Source organism: Ceratotherium simum, chromosome 15 (assembly GCF_057802395.1).
Source record: "Ceratotherium simum simum isolate JZ-2026a chromosome 15, ASM5780239v1, whole genome shotgun sequence".
Lineage (NCBI taxonomy): Eukaryota > Metazoa > Chordata > Mammalia > Perissodactyla > Rhinocerotidae > Ceratotherium > Ceratotherium simum.
Window position 1 is genome coordinate 49,540,518 of NC_141914.1, and position 21,798 is coordinate 49,562,315.

The window sequence follows — 21,798 nt, forward strand, 5'->3', positions numbered from 1 at the left end:
GGGTAATGGAGTCTGAAGCTAGAAGCTTTGGAGACTACAGATCGAATATCTGATTTCAACCAGCACTGAAGTTATGACCTGAAAAGCTGAATTGGTTGTATGTTTATTTAGATGAAGACTGAGTCAAAACTTGATGGAAAAGAAATTTGTCTTTAATTTTGAAATGGGAATATGGGAATATGGTGCAGGAACTGGTCTAAGGGTGGTGGAACTGAGTTCTACAGGGCAAAGTTGCAATAACACAAACTTACATTTCATAAACAAATAGAACATTTGCCTAGCTGAAGATAAAAATGCAATGGTAATGCAACTGATTGAGCCCCTCTGATGCCTTCACTAATTCATCTCTCCATGAACTTTGTATCATCAGGGAGGAGCTAATGCCCCTGACGGATAAGGCTCACCTTGAATATTTGGTTTTCCTGAATAATGGTTTCTTTCCTATCTATACCAAGATGCAGAATCTGACCACTTCTGACACCCGCATGACTATCACTCCAGTCCATCCTTGCTTGGTTGCTTTGTCTTCATGCTTCCACCCTCACCCCCATGCAGTCTGTTCTCCATATAGCAGTCAGTGTGGTCCTTCTAAAACAAAAGTCAGATTACATCATTCTTCGCCAGAAGCTTTCCACATCAATGAACATTAAATTCAAACTCCTTCCTCTTAGGAATTTGCTCCCTGCCACCCCTCTGACTCCATTTTCTTTCTTTCTTTTCTTTCCTTTCTTCCTTCCTTCCTTCCTTCCTTCCTTCCTTTCTTCCTTTCTTTCTTTCTTTCTTGGTGAGGAAGATTGGCCCTAAGCTAACATCCGTTGTCAATCTCCCTCCTTTTGCCTGAGGAAGACTGTCGCTGAGGTAACATCTGTGCCAATCTTCCTCTATTTTGTATGTGGGACACTACCACAGCAGGGCTTGATGAGTGGTGTGTAGGTCCACGCCCAGGACTCAAACCCAGGGACCCCAGGCTGCCGAGTGGAGTGCGAGAACCCAACCACTACGCCACGGGTCTGGGCCTGACTCCAGTTTCTATCACTTTTCTCCTTACTCACACCACTCTATTCACTTTCGCCTCTTACTCTTCCTTGAAAACACCAAACACATTTCTTCCTCATGGCCTTATACTTGCTAGTCCTTCTATCTGGACGCTTCCCCAGACTTCCGCAAGCCTTATGCCTTTTCTTCTGCTCCAGTGTCACCTTATCAGAGAAGCCTTCTCTGTCAACCTCCTCCAGCCCCGCCCCGGAAGCCCTTGTCTTTTCCTCTACCTAGTTTACATTTCTTCATAATACCCATCATCTCCTACATATTTCAGTCTGTTATCCTACAGAAAAGCAGCGGTTTCGTCTGTTTTGTTCATGCAGTATCCTCAGCCACTAACACAGCTTCTGTAACATAGTGGGCTTTCATGATGTATGAATGAATGAATACTGATACTTGATTTTAAGTCTAAAAGTTGAAAATACATAAATATGTTTGGACAAAATACTTGAGCTTTGAAAAAAATGTTAGTTTTTTTATGTGGATTCTTAAGATCATTTTTTACTGTGCAATTTATGGATTTTTTTGAAAACTGAGAATAGTTACTTTTATAGTTACTTGAATGCAATTGTAGCAACCAATTGACATACAATTGTTTTTTTCTAAAGAAATATTCACTCTTTTAAATGCTTTTGGATGTTTTCTTATTTAATAATCACGCTACTTTGTATATATGTACAAACGCATGAAAATGAATACAATTTTAGAAGATATGTAAACATGGAAAATATAGAGATATTCTCAATAAGTTATTAGACTTATTTAATGACTGTTGGTGGAGTTGGATCACTTTGGCCTGTTGGAAATGAAAATGATTCAAAGGGATTGGCTCAGGGTAACTGAGAAGATTCATCTCTGGTGTTTCATTGGGGCTGTAGGCGTCAGCGTGGCTCCTTTTTACAGTGTCGCATGGTAGACAGCCCACAAGCTAACCGTTGATGGAAGAAATTAGGAAACACATGAATGGTCCACAGGAAGCTAAAATGGAGATTATAGAGAAACAATGCGTACGTACACCTTGGCAATATCCACTCTGTTCCTCATTCTCTCTTGAGACTTTTTGTCCTAGCCACTGTGATGTATTTTTTTTTTTAAGGCTTGATAACCACACCGTTCTCATCTTTCATTCTGTCGCTGTTATGATGGCTGAAGTGATTTATGTCAGCAGATGACCGAGGATAAAATATCTTACTCTGTACTCTTGTTTTCTGAGTAGCATGTGTGCTGTGGTTAGTTAATTAGCGTTAATAATTAATTGTATATGAACGAATGAATGAAGTGCATGGTTGCTAATCAGGGGACTGTCAGTTGGACTGGATGACGCAGAAGTTGCACAGTTACGTCAGTGAGGGTTACTGGGGGCAAGCAATAGAGCAGACTCTTGCTATCTGAAGGAAGAGGGCACCAGGGGCTCAGACTCAAGGCAAGGCTGGGAGACAAGGCTGGGAACAGCAGATACCAAGGAAGCACCAGAAGGTTAAAAACAAACACACCAGGAAGTGAGAAACTGTCTCTGACGGGGTCACCCTGGTCAGGGCAAAGCTGTTGCTGGGGCTTCTACGGCCTCTGCTCAGTGACCCTAACCCCAAACATCCCCGGCTCCCTCATTCCTTAAGACTCGGCGCACTTGGCCTGTGGGGTAAGGAGTGGTGATGGGAATAGAGAGGAAGGATCTCCCCTTTGCCTTGGAGATATACCAAGACTTACCAAGACTATACACATATGGGGAGAGAGAATTCCCTGCAAAAAAATTGAACCCATCAGAAAAGATGATGGACGCTGGGCATCCCAAAATGACCTAGATGATCTGAATGGCACTGTACATATAAAAAACACCATGAGGGAAAATCTGTGAGGGCACATGGGTATGCAAATTTTATAAAGTAGTCTATAAATAATGTATATATTATTGTTTATTATATTTTATGCAGTATTCTAGAAATAATATGTATATATAAATAATATATTTCTATTGAAAGCATTAATGCAAATTAACAAGAAGAGCAATAATATCACGTAGAAAAAAGGCAATGGACATGAATAGATCATTCTCAGTAAATAGTACACACAATCAATAAACGTGAAAAATAGTGTTCATCATTATTGATTATTGGAGAAATGCTGATTAAAACAAGATATGATTTTGATCCATCACATTTTCAAATTATAAGCAAGATAGTACTTAATATTGGAAGGTATTTTTGCAGTATCTCACAGAGCTTCAAAAATGTTTATAAATGTTGATCCAGTAGTGCCATTTTTAGAACTCTATCCTAAGAATTTAGAGATCTCAACAAAGATTGCTATCCACAGTGTTCATTCTAGTGTGATTTATAAACTGCCAAAAAGTCTGGAAACATCTTAAAAGCCATCAACAGATGAATAGATAAATATGTGTTTGGAATATTCTTCAACAATTAAAAATTATATTTAAAAATTTTAGTAAAAAAATACTCAATTTGTAAATATTCAGTGAGATAAGCAGGATTCTAAATTGTGTTAATTTTGTGGCAAACCTTTATTTATATGGGAAACAAACAAAAAGGAAATATACCAAAATGTTAACAATGGGTATGAGGGGGATTATAGGTAATTTTAATTAAGAAAAACTTGTTTTCTGTGGTCTCCAAAACTTTATATTTTTATAAAATATAAATATAAAAATTATAAAAATGAGCATATGTTACTTTTATACTGAGAAGGAAAGATAAAAATTAAAGAAGATTTAGAATACCATTTATCTGATGAAAATGTCAAATGTATCCAGATGGATATACAAGCAGATTTTGTAGTCATTTTTTCTTGACATCTCTGAAGGTATGCAAGATTTGGTAAAATAACCACAACAACCAACAATCAGAAAATCTCTCAGGAAAATAGATATAATTACATTCAGAATCAAACGATGTCTAAAACTGATCTTCAACAGTCCGTAGCTTATCTCTAAACAACATGTGGCCTTTTTCTATTTTATTCTTCTAACTCAGGAAAGCAGAAATTCAATTACTGTGAGGGCACTTAAATAATTTTATATCTAATCATAGTTAATAGAAAGACCTATTGTCGTAGCTTAGTGGCAAATGTTTTAACGATGACACAGGAATTTGGGATATAATTTATTGCCTGCTGCTTCTCAATCAAAAGCGTTATAATTTCTGAAGACAAGCTTGTAAGAGTGCAGTTGCTTGTGTGTATAATACTTATCAAATCATCTGTGACTAATAAAACTTGAGAAAGAAGGGGAGGAAGGGGTATCCGGCCTTTCAGCAACACGCTTGTCTTACACTTGCCAAACTCCTCTTAGGCAACACACTGTTTGCTCAGAGGGCCATGTGTTTAATTGTAAAAAGCTGCCAGTATCATAGGATTCAAAAGACATCAATCATTTCTGTCAACAAGGAAAGAGTGACTGCTGTGTGACTCTTCTATCATTAGGAAAAGATGTGCTCAAGACAGAAAAATGTAGTCCACGGAGGGCTGAGCAACCATAGGATACAGGAAAAGAGTTCCAGGCTATAATTTCACCCCGCCTCCCCTACTTTGGACTGGAATCTTATATTTTTCATTTCATGTAGTTCCATGTGTGCAGTAAGACATGATGTAACCCGGCCAGTCGCGGCTGCGGGATGTTCACGAAGCGCTTTCAAGTGGCCATCGTCACTAACAGTTGGGTCTGTGTGGAGGCGATTGCTGCTTCGGCTTTGGCAGAACGCGATATTGTGTAATGAGGCTTGAGCTGGCCTACATTCAAAACCATATTCCAGAAGGGCTGCTGGTCAAGCCACAGGACAACTGGTTCTCTTTTTCTTAAGACTTTATTCTAAGTGGACTAAAAACATCAAAATTGCTGTGTTTGGCCAGTTCCACGAGTGGAACGGGAATTTTCCGTGTTTTACTCCCGATTTATTATTTTATGCTAAGATTTCTGAATTGTATCCAGCTTGAGCGTTAGAGACATCAAGACACAAATTCCAGTCTCCTGCGTTCTAAGTTGGGTGACCTTAGGCCGGTTACTTCACTTTTCTGAGTCTCAGTTTTCTTACTTGTAAATTGGCAATAACACCCTCGCGAGGGGTTGGCAGAAGGCTGATAGATGACGTCAACAAAGCTCCCACTTCTTAATTGTGTCACCTCAGGCAAGTTATTTCGCTTTTTTGATCCTGTTCCCCGGTTTGTAAAATGGGCCAATCGTGGCTACGAGCTGCAATAAACAAGGATTAGATAATGTAGGCAAAGGTCCTAGAACAGTGCCTGAGCACCTGGGGGCTCAAAAGTACCTAATAATAATAGTGATGATGACGATGATGCTGATGATAATAAATGATAACAATAACGCTAGTGAACATCCCTAGGTTGATGCGGTTGAGTTATGAAACTTTGGGAGAAGAGACAATAGGGAACGGGGGCCAGGAGCGAGGCCCAGCCGCCGGCGCCCCCCTGCCCCGCGGAGCGGCCGGCCAGCGCCGCGGCGCACCCGGACCCGGCACCGCCTCGCCCCTCCCCGCCAGGCCAGGGCGAATCCGGGCGGCGAGTTCCGGGCGGCGGCGGCGCGGTCCCCCTCGGGCCCTCCCTCCCTCCCTCCCTCCCTCCTCCCGCGCCGCCAGCTGTGCCAGCTGCGCCCGAGCCCCAGGGTCCGCCGCCACCGCGCAGGTGCCCGGCCGCCCTCGTCCTGCAGGTAGGAGCCGCGCTGCGGCCGAGGCGCGCCAGGCTCCCGCGGGAGCCGGGTTTCCGCTGCCCTCGCCCTCCGTCCCTCCTCCCGCCGGCCCCGGGCAGCTGGCCGCTCCCCGCCCAACTTGGAAGGGACTTTGGCAAAAGCGTCGGCGGCGAACGCCAGCGCCGTGCGGCCTCGCGGGACCAGCCTCCCTGGCGGCCCCCGAGGCCCCCTGTGCGCGCCTTCGGGCCCAATTCCCGCCGAGTCGCCGCAGACAGGTTCGGCGCGCACCTCTGCCAGGGCGGGCGGCTGCCTGGGGCGCTGAGCCGCGCTGGCTGCAGGCCGAGGTTGGGGGCGTCTTCCGCAGGATGCACCCACCCACCCCGCCGCGGGGCCCCCGCTGTGGTGTGTCTGGTGCCCCGGGCCATCTCGCGCGCCCGGAGTTGGCGGGCGCTGTGGGATGACAGGGCTGGCGGGCGCGATGGCACCAGCATCCCGGAGCAACCAGGAAGTGCTGCGTTCCGAGGCTTAGAGCCCAGCTTGCCAGATGCACCGTCCTGGGCGTGTGGCCACACAGCTGCTGGCTGTGGCGCCCACGAGGTTATGACTCCGAAGCGGAGCGTGTGTTAAGGGGCTTGTTTTTCTCGCTCCAGCTCAAAGTATTCGGGACCTCGGTCTCAGATCCAGGACCGCGGTGCTCCAAGCCTTCTATAGGATTTGGTGACGCCCTTCAGAACAGCCCTCGTGGAATCAGTCCAGAGTTACGCCACGCCTATATTTGCTCCTTCTCCCAATCTCAGATTACTGCCTTCTTTACTTCCTCTGTGAAGTACTAAATGCAAATAGATTCTTCAGGATCACGAGGGTTTCTGTGTTTGGTCAACCCTAGGTCTTTCTTCAGAATGAGGAGTTTCCTAAACTTTATCTGCCAGGCCTGCCACTTTCAGTTTAGATAACCCTTTGTGGGCCTTCTAAAGGCTTCTGGGAGACTAACACAATACCGAGAGACCTCTGTATTGTGTTAAATGGGCTAATTATTGGTGGTACAATGGAAGCGTAAAGAATGAAAAGAATCTACAGCTTGAACTGTTAACAGACACCACATTTACACACTGCCTATTTGAATAAGGATCTCTTTCTGTATTAAATGTTTTGTAACATACATACAAGTGAATTTGTACACAGGCTTTTAGCTTGAGTTTATATGCAGCCTTTAAATGTTGTTTGGGGACCTTTTAACTAATTGTATGAGTTCCCAGGCTGTCTTCTCAGGATCCAGTGTAACGTACAATCTGTATAAAAATGTGAGTAGTTAAGGCCTTGAGGAAGATGTGTCTTTACCATGTATGTCCCTGATGTCAGATTATTTATGAACCATGGTGATAAGTGCTGTATAACGCTAATTTAGGTGGATTTATTTATAACCAGGTAGTGGGGGACCCTGCTCCTTGGAAGTTGTCTGATTGCTAAGTGTGTGTTTCCTAATTAAAAGTTATTTGTTATAAAATTCATTTACCTTTAATTTTTACAGGGTATTTTTTTCTAGTTGTTTTATTTTATTTGTTGTGGTAAAAGACACAAAATTTGCTGTCTTAACTATTTTTAAGCATACAGTTCAGCGGTATTAAGTACTTTCACATTATTGTGCTATCATCACCACCATCCCTCCACAAGACTCTTTTCGTCTTTCTTATAGGGTTTTAATTTCATCTTATAGGGTTTTAATAACATTTAAATGGTAATGATTATGTTGCAGGCTTTAGTTTTCTCACTAAGCAAGATTTGAGTTCCTTCTCATAGCTTTAGAGAAATGCACTTTTAAAGAAGAAAGGTGAAAAGCCATAGCCAGACTGTGTTTAGTAAATCTTATCTCCATCAGGAAAGGTCTAATGCATTACTATTTGAGGATAAGCTTGTGAGCTGTTTAAATTTGTATATAAAGATATTGCGAGGTTTCGCTATCAAGAGGGAAAAGCAGATAAGAGAGTTGTTGATAATTTTCTCCCCTTAGTATCTAACAGACAAATGAAATCGTTTTGTCTCCTTTAGCAGAGTGGTAGCGCTGTTCAAAATTATGCTTGGGCTCAGCTTGTGACACCTTTTTAGTAACTAAAAGCAGTTTTGATCCATCTAGCTGCTGGGTGTAGCAATTGCCTCTGCACTCCAGGTGTGTACTAAAGATTGATGCTGGAGGACCCAGCACATGAGATATGGCCTTTTAAACTCGCAGTTAGTGTGAGTCATTGTGTTCACGAGAGCAGTGTAGCTGTGCAAGGCTTGGATCTATGTTTACAATCTTGGCAGTCTTAGCACCACAAAATAAAACATATTCTCCTGCCGGGGTGTGGTTGAACGTTGTTACAGGGTTAAAGTGGGAAACCAGTAGCCTAAATTTCCCATAAGCCTGTGACATTTCTGATTAGAAAAGGAACCGTACAAACGGTGTCTTACGCTGCAGTGGGAACGCGTTCCAATGTCTTAGTTTTCCCTAAATTCACAGTGCAGCATACAATCTGGATGCCAGATGTTTTAGTGCTGGGTTCTTAAACAGCAGTGTATGTCATATAAATGCTTCATAGTGTCACAGCCCTCTCTTTTTTCTTTCTGTTGTGAAGCTTGCTTAATTTTTGAACTTCTTGAACAAACATTGCAGAGACAGAATAAAATGGTTTGTTTATTTAATCAACACTTACATGGTGCTCCCTGTGTGCCAGGCACTATTCTAACCGTTTTGCAAACATGAACACATTTAATGCTCAAGACGACCCCGGGAGGTGGGTAATCGTCTCATCCCATTTTATAGATGAGGGAATTTGAGACACAGTGAGATCATACAACTAGCACATGGCAGAGCTGGGTTCCATCCCAGGCAGCCCGAACCCAGAGTTTTGGCGTTGCTATCTCACCAGGAAAACATAACCTGAGATTCCACCCTCCTAACAAATGAACTTTTTCTGCATTGTTATATTCCTATCTTGTCCTTATCCTTAACGATAAATGATCTGACATAATTGCAATCTGAGTGCAACCCAGACATCAGTTCAACTCCGTTATTTTTCAAAAGAGGAAATTAAGGTGGCATGTGGTTATGTCCAGGGCTGGGAGCCCTGGGGCAGGATCCTGGAGAGCGTCTACTGGGCCAAGTTGTACCTCTTGATTGTGAGGAGGTTGGGATAGGGATCCTGGGAGGGTCTGGGGATCCAGGGTGTGTATTTGGGGGGACAGTATTTGCCAATCAGAGGGGAAACATTTCAATATTTTACTAATCGTTATGACCATCCTGGAGCCAATCTGCTAAATAAAGGGCCGGGTTATGCCAGGAGTGGGCAGAGCAGAAGCTTGTGCCGGACTGGGGCCATGGAAAGTCTTGCTGCTTAGGGCTCCACAATCCCGGATTCCTCCCCCAATTGCCGGTGCTGCCTGTGACCCTGGGCTCTCCTCTGGATGAGGGGAATATTTTATTCCGAACTCAATCATTTCTTGAGCTTTTTGGATCTAGAGTTGGGAACCTTTTGAAAGCCTCTGACGCACAAAAGAAAATCAGCCAAGAGCAACATGGAAGTAAAAATAACTTGGTTTAGTCGATTCTTTTGTTGAGAGAGAGAGAGAGACTTGTAAGGGCATAAACTGACAAACTCTATATCAAGGACAGGAAAATCAAAGTTCAGTATTCAATAGTGATTGAGTTCAGTGTGGGCTTTTAAGACAGTACATTTGGATGAAGGAGAATAAAGAATAAACATGGGGAAATGACAGTGGTGGGAAGGGAGGGAGAAACAAATGCAGAGAGAAGAGGACATGGAAGAGGGGGCACAGAAGAAGACAGGGCGCTAAAACGTCCTTGGTTCTTTATACAAGGCTGGGTTTCAGGGCATTACCTCTTAACGCCCATTGAAGTGCCACATGCAGTAGAAAATTATCTTTCCTGTGATGTATCTTGAAGTGATCTTAATGTTGCTTAAAACCATTGCTAATCAACAAAGCTTGGGGACAAGGAGATACCAGGGAACTCTTAGCCCCTGCTTGGGATCTTCATACCAACCTAGTCTGTTTTCGTTTATACCTCTTTTATATGATGGATTTTATGCATGATGTAATAATTGCCAGGTTTGCAATTATTTTGTTTATCATCTGTCTTCCCTGTGAGAAGGTAAGGTCCTAGAGGTCACAGACTGTGTTTTTGTCATTTTTGTGTCTCCAGTGTCTGTTGTAGGGTACAATAAGTGTGAGCTGAATGAAAGGACACCTTTAATGGATGAAGGAATAAGATGTGATTCATTTTATTCAAAATATATAGATATTTCCAGAAAAAAGGATTTTTGATGGTTAATGTTTTACTTATTTATTTGCTCCTCTGTGCCATTTAACTATTCTCACAAATAAATTTGTAGACGTGGAGTGGACAGTCTGTGGCGTTTTGATCGGCAGCTGTGCTCACTGCATTAGCCTTTTTCTGCGGCTTGCTCCACCCAAGTTCTGATGAAGGAGTCCTTTGAAATAAGGAGATTGGGGAGGTAGCAATGGGTTGCCATGGGGGTTCCACAGCTTGGAGCAGGAAAACAACTCAAGGTGTGTGGGGGAGTGGTGGTATGAATATGCAGAACCAAAAGTGGGAAATTTGAATCAAGGAGCTAAGAGTAGAAAACAAACTGAAGATGAATTTTAGAAATTGTTTTTCAAATCTTACCATTATTTCCGCTTTGGAATAAAAACATATAAGCTAAGGTAAGGGCACAGGATTTGAGGATGAAGTGTGTTTTTGGTACTAACATGATTGGGATGTCAAAAAGATTTAAAAACAAAAAAGGAGAGGGTAAAACCAGCCAGAATCCTATTATCCTAAGGGAAAAAATACCACCTGTTAGGATATTGGAGATGGTAAGTACTTCAAAGCTAGGAACGTGGAGCAAAAACTCTAACGCTAACTGTCACCTTACCCCACTCCCAACCCCAACCCACCACTGTCTTGGCTGGAAAGGCAGGGTGCTGGGGCAGTGAGTAAGCAAAGCAGGTCTGTGAGGCTTGTAAGGGACAGCTGGGCCCACGGGATCCTCAATGGGAGGAATACTAACTCTGGGCCTCGGCCTAGGAGCCAGAGAGCTTAGATTCAGATCCTGAGGACTCTAGCACCATGTGGCCTGAGACAAGTAACTTGAAAGTCCTTCTTTGCCTTGGTTTTCCCATTTGTAAAATGGGGATAAAAGTAGTATCTATCTCGCAGGATTGTTGCAAGGACTGCAGGCAACAATGCCTGCAAAGGGTTTAGCATAGAGCCTGGAACATAGACATGACACAATAAATGTTAGCTTCCCCCCTTTTACACATCACCCTCCCCTCTCCATCCAAAAGCCAGCAGGAGCGACATCCATAAATAACCAGGCAAACTGTAATTGCTGCTGGAGTAGACATGGAGATGTGGCCCTATGGGAATATGGAGGATAGAGAAATGAATTTTGCCTGGGAGCAATTCTTGAGTGAGAATGGGATTCCATGAGACTCCCATGATGGGAAGCAGAGAGAAGACTTCTGGCAACAAAGCTGGTTACAACCAGAGAGAATGAACTATATGCCTTTGATAATTATACTTTTAGGATATGTGTTTTGACATTAGCTAGAAAATTTGATTTTTCGTAATTCGGAAGCATACCATGGCATTTAATAGGAGAAGCATGATTCATTTAATAGGAGAAGTGTGAATCATTTCTCTTTACCCGTGAGTGTACACATAGAGGTGTATTTTAAAAATGTATTTAGAATTAAGAAGAACAGAGTGTACTCTCAAGGTAAGAGTGAATTAGCTCATGCTGTGTTGGGAAAACACCCCTCTCATCACATTCTTTAGCTTCACATTAACTGGGAGGAGGGCATCCCTGGCGCTACCAGCTCTGTAGGGGTGTGTGTAATACATGTCTACATGAATCATGGATGGAAGCGTAAGACTGTTCGTCAATAACCTAGACCAGCAGTTTTCACACTTTTTAAAACAATTGTGGTTCCTGTTCCCCACCCCTACTCCCAAGAACCACTTTTCTGAATGAGTTCTGTGACATCCCAGTATGTAAACCACCCCAAAGCAGAGCCATCCTTCTTGATGATTCCCAGATGAAGACAGTGAGCCAGCAGCTTCCTCCCATCTCCCTCTCTGCCCACCTCCCGGCATCAGTTGCCCCTCAGCTGCTGGAACTGTAGGGCTCCCAGGAGCAGATGTGAAGGCGTCACCATACCCTTATTATAGAGAAGAGAAGACTAAGACCCGGAAAGAGGAAAGAAAGGCAAGGTAGTAGACTGTTCAGCTTTTGCCAATGATGTGCTGGAACTGGCTCAGACTGCGAGCTGATTTTTAAATTGTCAGGAATTTTGTGTGCTGATTGTTAAACACGCCATTATTAAAAATTAAATTATCTGAAGTTTAGCTTTTAAGCTCACATTAAATAAATTATGTCAAAAACAAAGATAATAAATACCACAAGTCATCACTTAGTAATTATTTTACTAAATTTACTGCTATCTGTGCTCTTGGAGTTATTTACATCTGTTGTTTCTGTACGGTAAAAATACTATAACTACTGCACATCCTTTGTCAAACTGTGTGTTCTGTAACATCATGCTGGGAGCTTGAAATTGGCCATGGTGGGAATATCTACACCATGGAAATTGGCAAACATTCTGGTTAGGGCTTCTCCTCTGCCCCCAGCTGGTTATTAAGCATTTGTCAGCACACCGCTGGCTTTGCCCCTATGGGACATCAGAGCTTCTTCATTCCCTTCTCATTTCTCACTGGGACCAACGAGATTTGCCCAGTTCTTTTCTTTCAGCTGTCACAGTGGTTCTAAATTTGGAGATGTGGTCGGAGGGAAAGGAATACAATTGCAATGTTCTTATATGTCTTTTCCTATTAGCTGGTACAGTTATGATTGATTCCAAACGTTTTAGATCTCAACTACATTCAATTTAATCCTTCAGTCTATTCTTTCGTAGAGACAGGATTCTTCTGACTCTACCCTCCACCCCGCTCCAAAGAGCTTGCCCTCTCCCCTCCATCACAGTAATTCTAAAGTCTGACTAAACAGAATCACCTGGGAACTTATTTGAATTCAGATTCCCAGGTTCTGTCACATACCTACTAAATTGGGATTCTGGGAGTAGGGGGGACTCAATGTACTTTGTTGTAAGTTCCCCTTGGATTTTGATGATCATCTCATGTACCTGCTTGGTATCTCCTGTGGGACCTTGCTGCCCAGCGCTGGTGCCTCCTGTGCCCTGTTTAGTGTCGGGTCAGTTGGGCTGCTGGGCCTGGCCACATTGCACGGGAGCCTTGATTTTTATGTTTGGTCTCAAATTCTCATCCTGTGAAACTTAGCATTCAGAGGCTAGCTCTTTGCCCCATGAACCTGTTCCTCATAGCAGGGCCTGATTCCCGGAGCTCAGTTCTACTGGGGCCTACAGACTCCTATCCAAGGAGTCAGCTCTATGTGGTGCTTGGAGACTAACATGGGAGTTGGGTATGCTGGGTTTATTTCCACGTTAGCCTCAGTTTTCATCCTTCTGAACTACTGTTGCCCATCGCTGGGGATTGTCAGTAGCGTTCTGTCTCTGGAACACACCAAGCATGGTTCCATCTTAGGGCCTTTGCATTGTGCTGTTCCCTCTGCCTGGACCACCCTTCCCCTAAGTCTTTACATGACTTGCATCTTTTTGACATTTGGGTCAATGACACAAAGTTAAAATATTACCTCCCTGGAAAGGCTTTCCCTGACCATCAAATCTGCCTCCCCGCTCAGTCTGCATTGCTTTGCCCACAGCCTCATCCATCCTAGCCTTTACCATGGGTTATTTTCATCCCAGCACTTATCACTATCTTCATCTCTTGTTTTCTTGAAGATTGAGTTTTCTACATGAGAACGTAAGCTCCATGAGAGCAAACAGTAGGTGTTCACTAGTTGCTTGTTGAATGAACGCCTCTCCAAATTGCTCTATGAATATATGATGTTAGGGTGAACCCTGGATTCCCAAGTGACTCGTCTGTTTCTCTAATCATTCTTTCCTGACCCCACACATGTTACTATGTTCATGATGGTGATTCATTGCTGAGGTATTACTGCCATTTGGAACCAGGGCTGCTCTTGACTGATGGGAAGTAAAATCTGTAGCTATATGTGAATGTCACCTTCTGTTTTCAGAGAGCTCATAAGGAGTTGATTCAGCTGTACCCATTTGTCATGTGGGTGAATAATTTGTGATAGAATGGATCAATTAAACATGAAAGTAATGTAAAATAAACCTAATCGACTTTGGAAAACTCTTGTTTCCTCTTTTTTAAGTTCTATTAGGGGTGGTTTTTGGTGGGGTGATGGGGGTTAGGGGGTGTACAACACTCTGTAAGACACCAGGAGGCCAGAAATGCGTGCTGGAGATGTTTGTCCTGTCTGATCGCACCAGAAGACATGGAATAGGCTTGACTAATGGGGAGGTAAATTTTGCAGATCTGTTGACAGGAAGGCCAGTAGGGTGGGCACTGAAAGCCGTCACCCTGTGTTTGCAACAGTCCCTACCCATGCTGATGTTGGAGAATTTACCAAGCAGAGTGTTTTGATGCCAACAGAGTGCTCAGCATGTGTTAGTGAGTCTACAGTGGGGTTCTGCCCACAGCTTAGAGCCTATGGTCTAGTGCAGGCAGCTGAGGGTAGGACTGAACTGTGCAGTCAGGTCCTGCCCGGCTGCCTGAAATGGGCTGGTATTTTGTCATGATAACATGCTCCAGTTTTTCTTGAGAGTGATTTTCAAACCTCTCTGTGTTTTGGGATTGGAGCAGGGGCTGGGGTCAGGGATGTAGAGAGCAGAGTGCTGGAGCTTCTCTAAACTTTACTTTCAACAAGAGCACCTCATTAAAAAGCCCTAATTTTGTATATTTGCCTTTTTAAAAAGAAACTTTTTGTTTTAGATTTACAGAAAAGTTGCTATGATAGTTTCTCAGCCTTTCCATGTTTTTGATGACCTTGACTATTTAAAGGGGTATTGGTTCGGTATTTTGTAGAATGTCCCTCAATTAAAACTTCTAGGATGTTTTTTTCTCATGATTAAACTGGGGTTGTGGGTTTTGAGAGGAAGACCATAGAAGTAAAATACGATTCTCATCATATCATATTAAGCGTACGTACTACCAACGCAACTTGTCACTGTTGATGTTGACTTTGACCGCCTAGCTGGGACAGTGTTTGTGAGGTTTCTCCACTGTAGAGTTACTCTTTCCTCCTCCCTCTCAATACTGTACTCTTTGAAAGGAAGTCACTGTGCTGCAGCCCTCACTATTGTGCTGGGGAGTTATGCTCCACCTCCTGAGAGGAATGTTACCTATATAAATTATTTGGAAATCTTCTGCATGGGAGATTTGTTTTTCATCCCCATTTATTTATTTATTCAATTCCTTATTTATATCAGTATGGGCTCATGGATATTTATCTTATGCTTTGGGTTATAATCCGATACCGTGTTATTTACTTACATTTGGCTTTTTAAAGATTTTATTTGAACAAAACATTCTGTTGTTTATAAGTGTTAGGAAACTGTTATTCATATATATTTTTAATCTTTCTTCCTTTTTTACTTTAAATATCCTACTTATTTATTTATTCATTGGGGGCAATTAAAAGCAAATTACTGTTTAGTATTTAATTATGTTTTTCTTTTCATTGTTTATTGCAGGAGTCAAGTTAAAGTGTAAGTATTTAAATTGTTTTTGAAGTGGTAGAGGTCAAAAGGCATTTTTTCCCTATTGTATACTGTGTTTGCACTCAGCACTTTCAATTTTTGCTGAGATCACCCGTAGGGAGATTCATAGTCATCTATCTTCCTAAAACTCCATAGGAATTGTAATAACATACAGGGGTTTAGGAATAATTTTTGGCCTTCTTTTTTTTTTTTTCTTCAGATTTTCCTTAAATATAAGAGAAACTTTGAAAATGCTACTCAACGGACTGTTCTTATTCTTACTGCTGGAAGAATGGGAGACTTGTTACCGGAACCCTCATATCAGCCTTCCACGCTTCCTGTTTTCTAAAATGAATCTCCTTTGTGCAGTTTTTTTCTCTACTAAAGAATATAATTAAATAAATTATATGTAAACATATTTCACCTTTTTAAAAAAAGTCTGAATGTCTAACGTAATAGATCCTAACATGCTCATTAACCTGGCTTAAAATAGAGAGAAAACATCCTAAAAATATTTCATTTTCTTTACTTCTCTTAATGTTATAGATTTTCTTTTGTATTTCATTAATTTTGTTCTAAAATATAGTGCTCTTAGGTATTCTTGTTTCTGTGCCAGTTCACACACACAGAAATACTTCGCAGAGTAGTTTTAGCCACAGGCAAGTCCCTCTTTTTTTATTGAAGTTGTGGACAGAGACTTATACTTGAAGACCAGAGGACCTGGCTAATTGGGTTGGAAAAATGCTTCTGAATCAGGTGTTGGTTAGTGGTTTAGTATGCAGTGGGTTACCCACACAGCCCTAATTAATCACATGCCCCATTGAGGACTCAATCCTCCTATAAGGAATGTGAGGCCCGTCCGAGCATGGCTGACTTCTTAAGTGGCCAAGTAAACTCGGATCTGTGGTCAGCTCACAGTAGGATCAGGTAATATGCCCAGAGCTGGGCCCTGGGATCCAGGTAGACAGGCCTGAAGAGTTTACTGTTGCAATTAAATAAGGGATAACAGTGTTAATTTAGAACATGTTGAAAAGTCATTATTGTGATTCATGGTAATTGCACAAGTTAAACATAAAGGATAAGCACTTCATTTAATTGACTGGAATTAGAATTATTTTAACACAACCAGAGCAAACATTAAATTCTCATTCTTTCTCCTCAAACCAATGCACGTCTTGATACTCTCCTGATTCCACACAGGATTTGTTTCTCCATTTCTTTGTTTATTCACTAAGTCATAGGTCCTTAATCTGATGACTTTTATACAGTAAAATCTTCTTTACACTCTGATTTCCCCTGGCCAAGGACTCGGGGAGGCTGTGAAATTTGTCCATAACTTAAAATAAGCATATGTTCAATGAGCAGGAATGACCAGAAATGATGAACAGAATTTCTCGTCTTTGTCATGGCACACAAACCAGGCTGGGGCTGGGGCAGGAAGGGAGAGGCATTGTTTTAGGTAAGGCCTGGGCTTCTTTGGCCCTGGAGTCCTCCTCACCACAGTCCCCAGAGCTGGTGTGGAGCAAGAGAGGTATCACAGGCAGAGGATGGTGACCCCTCAGACCCTTCTTCGGCCCTGAATTAGCTTCTGATCTCATCAGCCAGCCTGGAGCCTCTGCTGCTCAGAAGGTGGGCCTGGAGGACACTGCGTCCCAAAACAGAGGCTTGGTTTTCTTCAAAGTGTAAATCCGTTGCTTAATGCTGCAAAAATGGGTTTAGAATTACATTAGTAGAGGATGTCTAAGTGATCGTAATTCACTAAGCGCACCCTCACCATTTAGCTCTATATTGCATCCCACAGCATTTTCATCAGTCTAATTTGATCTTGTCCAAACCACTTTCCTGCTGTTGCTGATTATCCAGTAGGACAATCTTACTTAAGTCTGGGTGAGTGTTACCTGGATTCAGTGGCCTGAGAACTTTTTCCTTTCCTTTAAAGTTTCTTTAGGATTCACATTTTAAGGATCAGTGATACTTACATTTATCTATTGTTTTACAAACAAGTCATGAAAAAATGGAAAATGGGTTTGAAAATTATTCTCACATGACAGCCATCATGAAACTTATAAGGAAGAATGGCACTTACAGAGTCATAAGCCTCTAAAAAATTCTAAAGATTGAGAGAAAAAGAATAAACCCTCAAAGAGTTTAGCCAACTTCAGACAATTTTAAATAGGAGGCCCAAAATAAATAAGTGAGAAATTTAAAAACTCATTCACATCAGTACATGCCAGCTTTTTTTCACATTATTAAGATATTTGCATGTGTTTTGGTCAAAAGCTGCTTAATTAAAAAATATGCATTCAAAAGAAAGATATCCACAATATAGTATGAGTTTTTGTAATTAAAGTTTCTTTTGTTTTTTCTTTTTAAAAAGCATCACTGCTCATTATAGAAAAATTAGAAAATATAGACAACTAAAAAGAAGAAATGGTAAAATATCCATAAACTCACCTACTTTAAACAATCACTAGTAATACCATGTTAGATAATTAAAATATCCTCCTAGGTAAATATAGATATTTATTTTTTTACAATTTGTGTAATATTTTACACTATTAATACCATGTTAGGTAATTAGAATACCCTTCTAGGGGTGTGTGTGTGTGTGTGTGTATATACATACGTAGATATATTTGTATTATTATACATAATATATGTTATATATAGTACTGTACATATATAATAATGTACATATTATACCTTATGTATATTATACTATGTATATATATACTATATTATACTATATATATACTAATATGTACTATATTATATAAGTATATATAATATGTTTTTAAAAAGACAACCTTCTGAGTTTGCCTCTAAAATCATTCTGTGAGCGTAATTTACTTTTTAATAGTGAGTCCTGTGAGAAGTTTGAAGGACACACATTCAGTGGCTGATTCTTCAGTTCCTGCAGGATCTCTCCTTTCATGCAAAAAGGGCATCTCTAAGTGAGCCTTCTTGGCTACTAAACTAATTCATCTTTTTGAAGTCACAGATTGAAAATGACTTGATATGATAATTGTGCAGTCTGTCATTATTAGGTCATTTAAGTGCATTTTCTACTCCACATAGGTGTTTATGCATTAATTTAAATGGTCTAAATTCACTAGTAGAAACTGTGGACATGCTGGAAAGAACTCTGGTCTGGTGTTCAGGATAACCTGAGTTTTGGTTTTGTCTCTGCAATTAACTTAGTGTGAGTCTGGGCACTTTATTTCTGGAAATTCCACTAGTACTCTTGTCTGTTTCAGGCCCCGCCTCTGGAGCTGGGTGAATTACCCTTAGCCTGGTCACTGCCCTCAGGGAATTTAGGGTCTAGTGCAGTGGTTCTCACACTCCAGTGTGCATCAGAATCCCCTAGAGGGCTCAGCAGCACACTGAGTGCTGGGCATCCCCCTAGACTTTCTGATTCAGTAAGTCTGGGCTGGGTGCATAATTTGCATTTCTAACAAGTTCCCCAGATGGTGCTGCTGCTGCTGGTTTGGGGACCACAATTTGAGAACTACTGATCTAATGATTTAGCTGACACATCAATAATGAGAGTTCAAAGATTAAATGCTGTGAAATAAGTACAAGTAATGTACACTGGGAAACAGGGTGTGGAGAAGTGGGTCAAAAGATTAATGAACAACTGGAGATCTGAGAAGCCCTGATGGAAGAGGGAGAGGTTAAGCAGGATCTTGACAAGTGAATAACACATGGACGGGTAGGGCATTTTGGGGGATGGCACCATCCCAATCTCCTGATGGGAGGGAGAGTATGGAATGTACATGGCAGTAGGGAGGTAGTCTGGCATAGGTGGAGTGGAGAGTGCTGTAGGGGAAGGAACAGCCAGAAACAGATGGAATCGAGAATGATAGAGCTAGAAAGTGAAACTCAACGTGTTCTTGGCAGCCAGGGAAGAGCATGATCAGAGCCGTGCGTAAGAAGGGCAACTCTGGCATTGTGATGGATGGCTTGGGGACAGAAAGAGTGATTTCAAGAGAGGCAGTTAGGAATTATTGGGGGGGCAGCCTAATCCGCAAGCAAGGATGGGCTGAAGAAGAGCATGAAGGTGGGAAGGATAGAGTTGTGTGATGGATCTGTGCCGAAGCCACAGACTGGGTAGTTGATTGGTTCCTGGGGATGAAGGAGAGGGAGAGGAAAAGGGCAAGGGAGACTGAGGATTCAGGTCTGAGCAGTTGAGAAAAAATGGTGGTGGCTGGATCCCTCAGGGGAAATAGATTGGGTAAGAAAACCGAACTTCTTGGGGCCTTGATTTTTTTAGAAGAGGACTGGACCAGATGCTCTTAAAGGTCTCTTTTTGTATGATTGCAATCAATGTTTTGAGGGTTGTTGGTTGTCTGAAATATTATAGAATATATTTGTACAAAAAGTAAATGGCTGATGTATAACAGGCACTCATATATAACAGGCTCTTCCTCCCATTCTGTGTGCTATGCATATATAACATTTTTTGGATGTGTGTTCTGTGTATATATTTTAAATAAGTGTAGCAGATGTTTTAAACCTCTTTGGCTTTTTCCTCCCATTATAATAATCACACTATGTATTGATACACTTCTGCACAAATCTGTCTTTCTCACTGGCTTATAAACTCCTTCTAAGGGAAGAATATGTCTTATTAATTTTTGTCTTCCTCACTGCACTCTTTATAAGTGCTTGTATAAAGTGGCCAGCAAATGTTTGAGGAATTTGATTGAATCATTGAGTAAAAGTCAGTTAATATCTGTTCTTCAATGAGAGACAAAATGGCTTAGGCAATACAAAGTAATAGTTTAAAGAGAAGTAGAAATCCATGTATCTTGGGAGATAGAAAGAGGAAACATTTAGTTCAGTAGACTCTCAGGACTAGAATAGAGATATTCAGGGATACTTTAGGAACCAGAAGCGGAAGCCCATATAAACTAGAAGAGTGTTCAGCTCTGTCTTAAATTAGCCACTGAAAACCTTGGGCCAGACCTTTCTACTCTGGGCCTCAATTTCCTTATTTGTAAGGTTGTGGTTGTAGTAAATTACAGATTTTTATACCTCTCCCCACACCCTTTGGGGGAGAATTCCAAGGAGAGGGAACAGCATAAGCAAACCATCAGAGACGGGAAGGAGAATGTGTGTTCTTTGTGACCAGGGTGTGACATGCCAGGAAATGAATGCAGGAGAGGGAGATAGAGGCCTGGTATCAGAGGGCCATTTCTGCTAAGATAAGGAGCTTGGACTCTATCCCATGGGATAGTCTTGTGCCAGGTAGTTTAATTGGGAATGCCATCTGGGAAGCAGGAGTGAAGGACCAGGGAGAGTCACACAGGGAAGGAGGCGTTATTGAGTTGGCCATTGCTGTAGGCAACTGGTTGCTTGATTCCGAGGGAATCTTCTCAGAAAGAGTCTTATGGAATGCATCTCAGGACAGCTCACCTGGAGAAAAAAAGGGAGAAGTTTTTATCCATGTTTCTCGTCTCCCATTGCTTAAAGGCAGCCCCACTTTTTCAGACTGGGCACGTCTGCCTGCCAGGCAGGTTCCCATGGGCGCCGTATGAGGCAGCGTCAGAGGAGCGTGGGCTAAAGATGCCCTGTCAGGTTGCGCTTGTGTGGAGCTGGCTGGATTCTTCATGGGACTGGCTGCCATTGCAATGGCGGGAATACGAGGTGAGTTTGCCAGGATTTGAAGGAGTGCTTAAAAGGGCTGATACAGGGAGCTATTGAGGGATTTTTGAACAAAGGAACCACCTAATCAGATTTATACAATGATGTGCTGGTAAATGTTTAACAACCAGCTCTCCAGAAAAATAAATGTATATGTGTGTGTGTGTGTGTGTGTATATATATATATATATGTATTATAAATTTTACTGATATAAATGTTGTATACTACACAATTTACAAATAATGATAAAATAGACAATACTCTTTATCATAAAGTCCATATAGCTAATTCACAGTTTTCTTTTGGTTTTTGCTGAACTCTTGGATCCAGAGCCAACCTATGGTTACAATTGACAAAAGAGGGTAATTGATGTTTTCCTATTACACTATGGAGTAAGATGAAGGTGAAACAATGAAGGCATATCCCAGAGCCCCACTGTTTATTATGCATCTTCTTTGTGAAGTGGATGGTACTAGAAGAATATTTCCTCAACTTTTTGTTTTGTTCATGACGTAACTACTGCAGGTGCCACACATTTTATTAACATTTTCTCCATCACTTGCTTAAGCCTAGACAATCAATGAAACCAAAATCAAGCTATGATTTGCAGGGGTTGTCAATTTCCGTGTGGAAACACTCCCCTTGTGGCTGATTTTAAGTTACAGGGATTCCGGAAGAGATGTGCAGTAGCATAACGTTACACAGTATTTCCACATGCATGTGAAATAGACCTAAGTAACCTCAAGAGCAT

At 41.8% G+C, this 21,798-nt stretch overlaps 1 protein-coding gene across 3 annotated transcripts in view; it reads left to right on the forward strand.

The window, feature by feature from the left end:
- PLD1 (phospholipase D1) overlaps positions 1–21,798 on the forward strand; it is a 219,636-nt gene that overhangs the window by 8,847 nt on the left and 188,991 nt on the right. The window contains exon 1 of one of the 3 annotated variants that reach the window (XM_087440027.1): positions 5,628–5,716. The exons of 1 other annotated variant lie outside the window; for it this stretch is intronic. The gene's annotated coding sequence lies outside the window, so the exon portion shown is untranslated. Of the gene's footprint in view, positions 1–5,627; positions 5,717–21,798 lie in introns of those variants that run through there. One more of the 3 variants, XM_087440030.1, reaches the window with a different exon arrangement.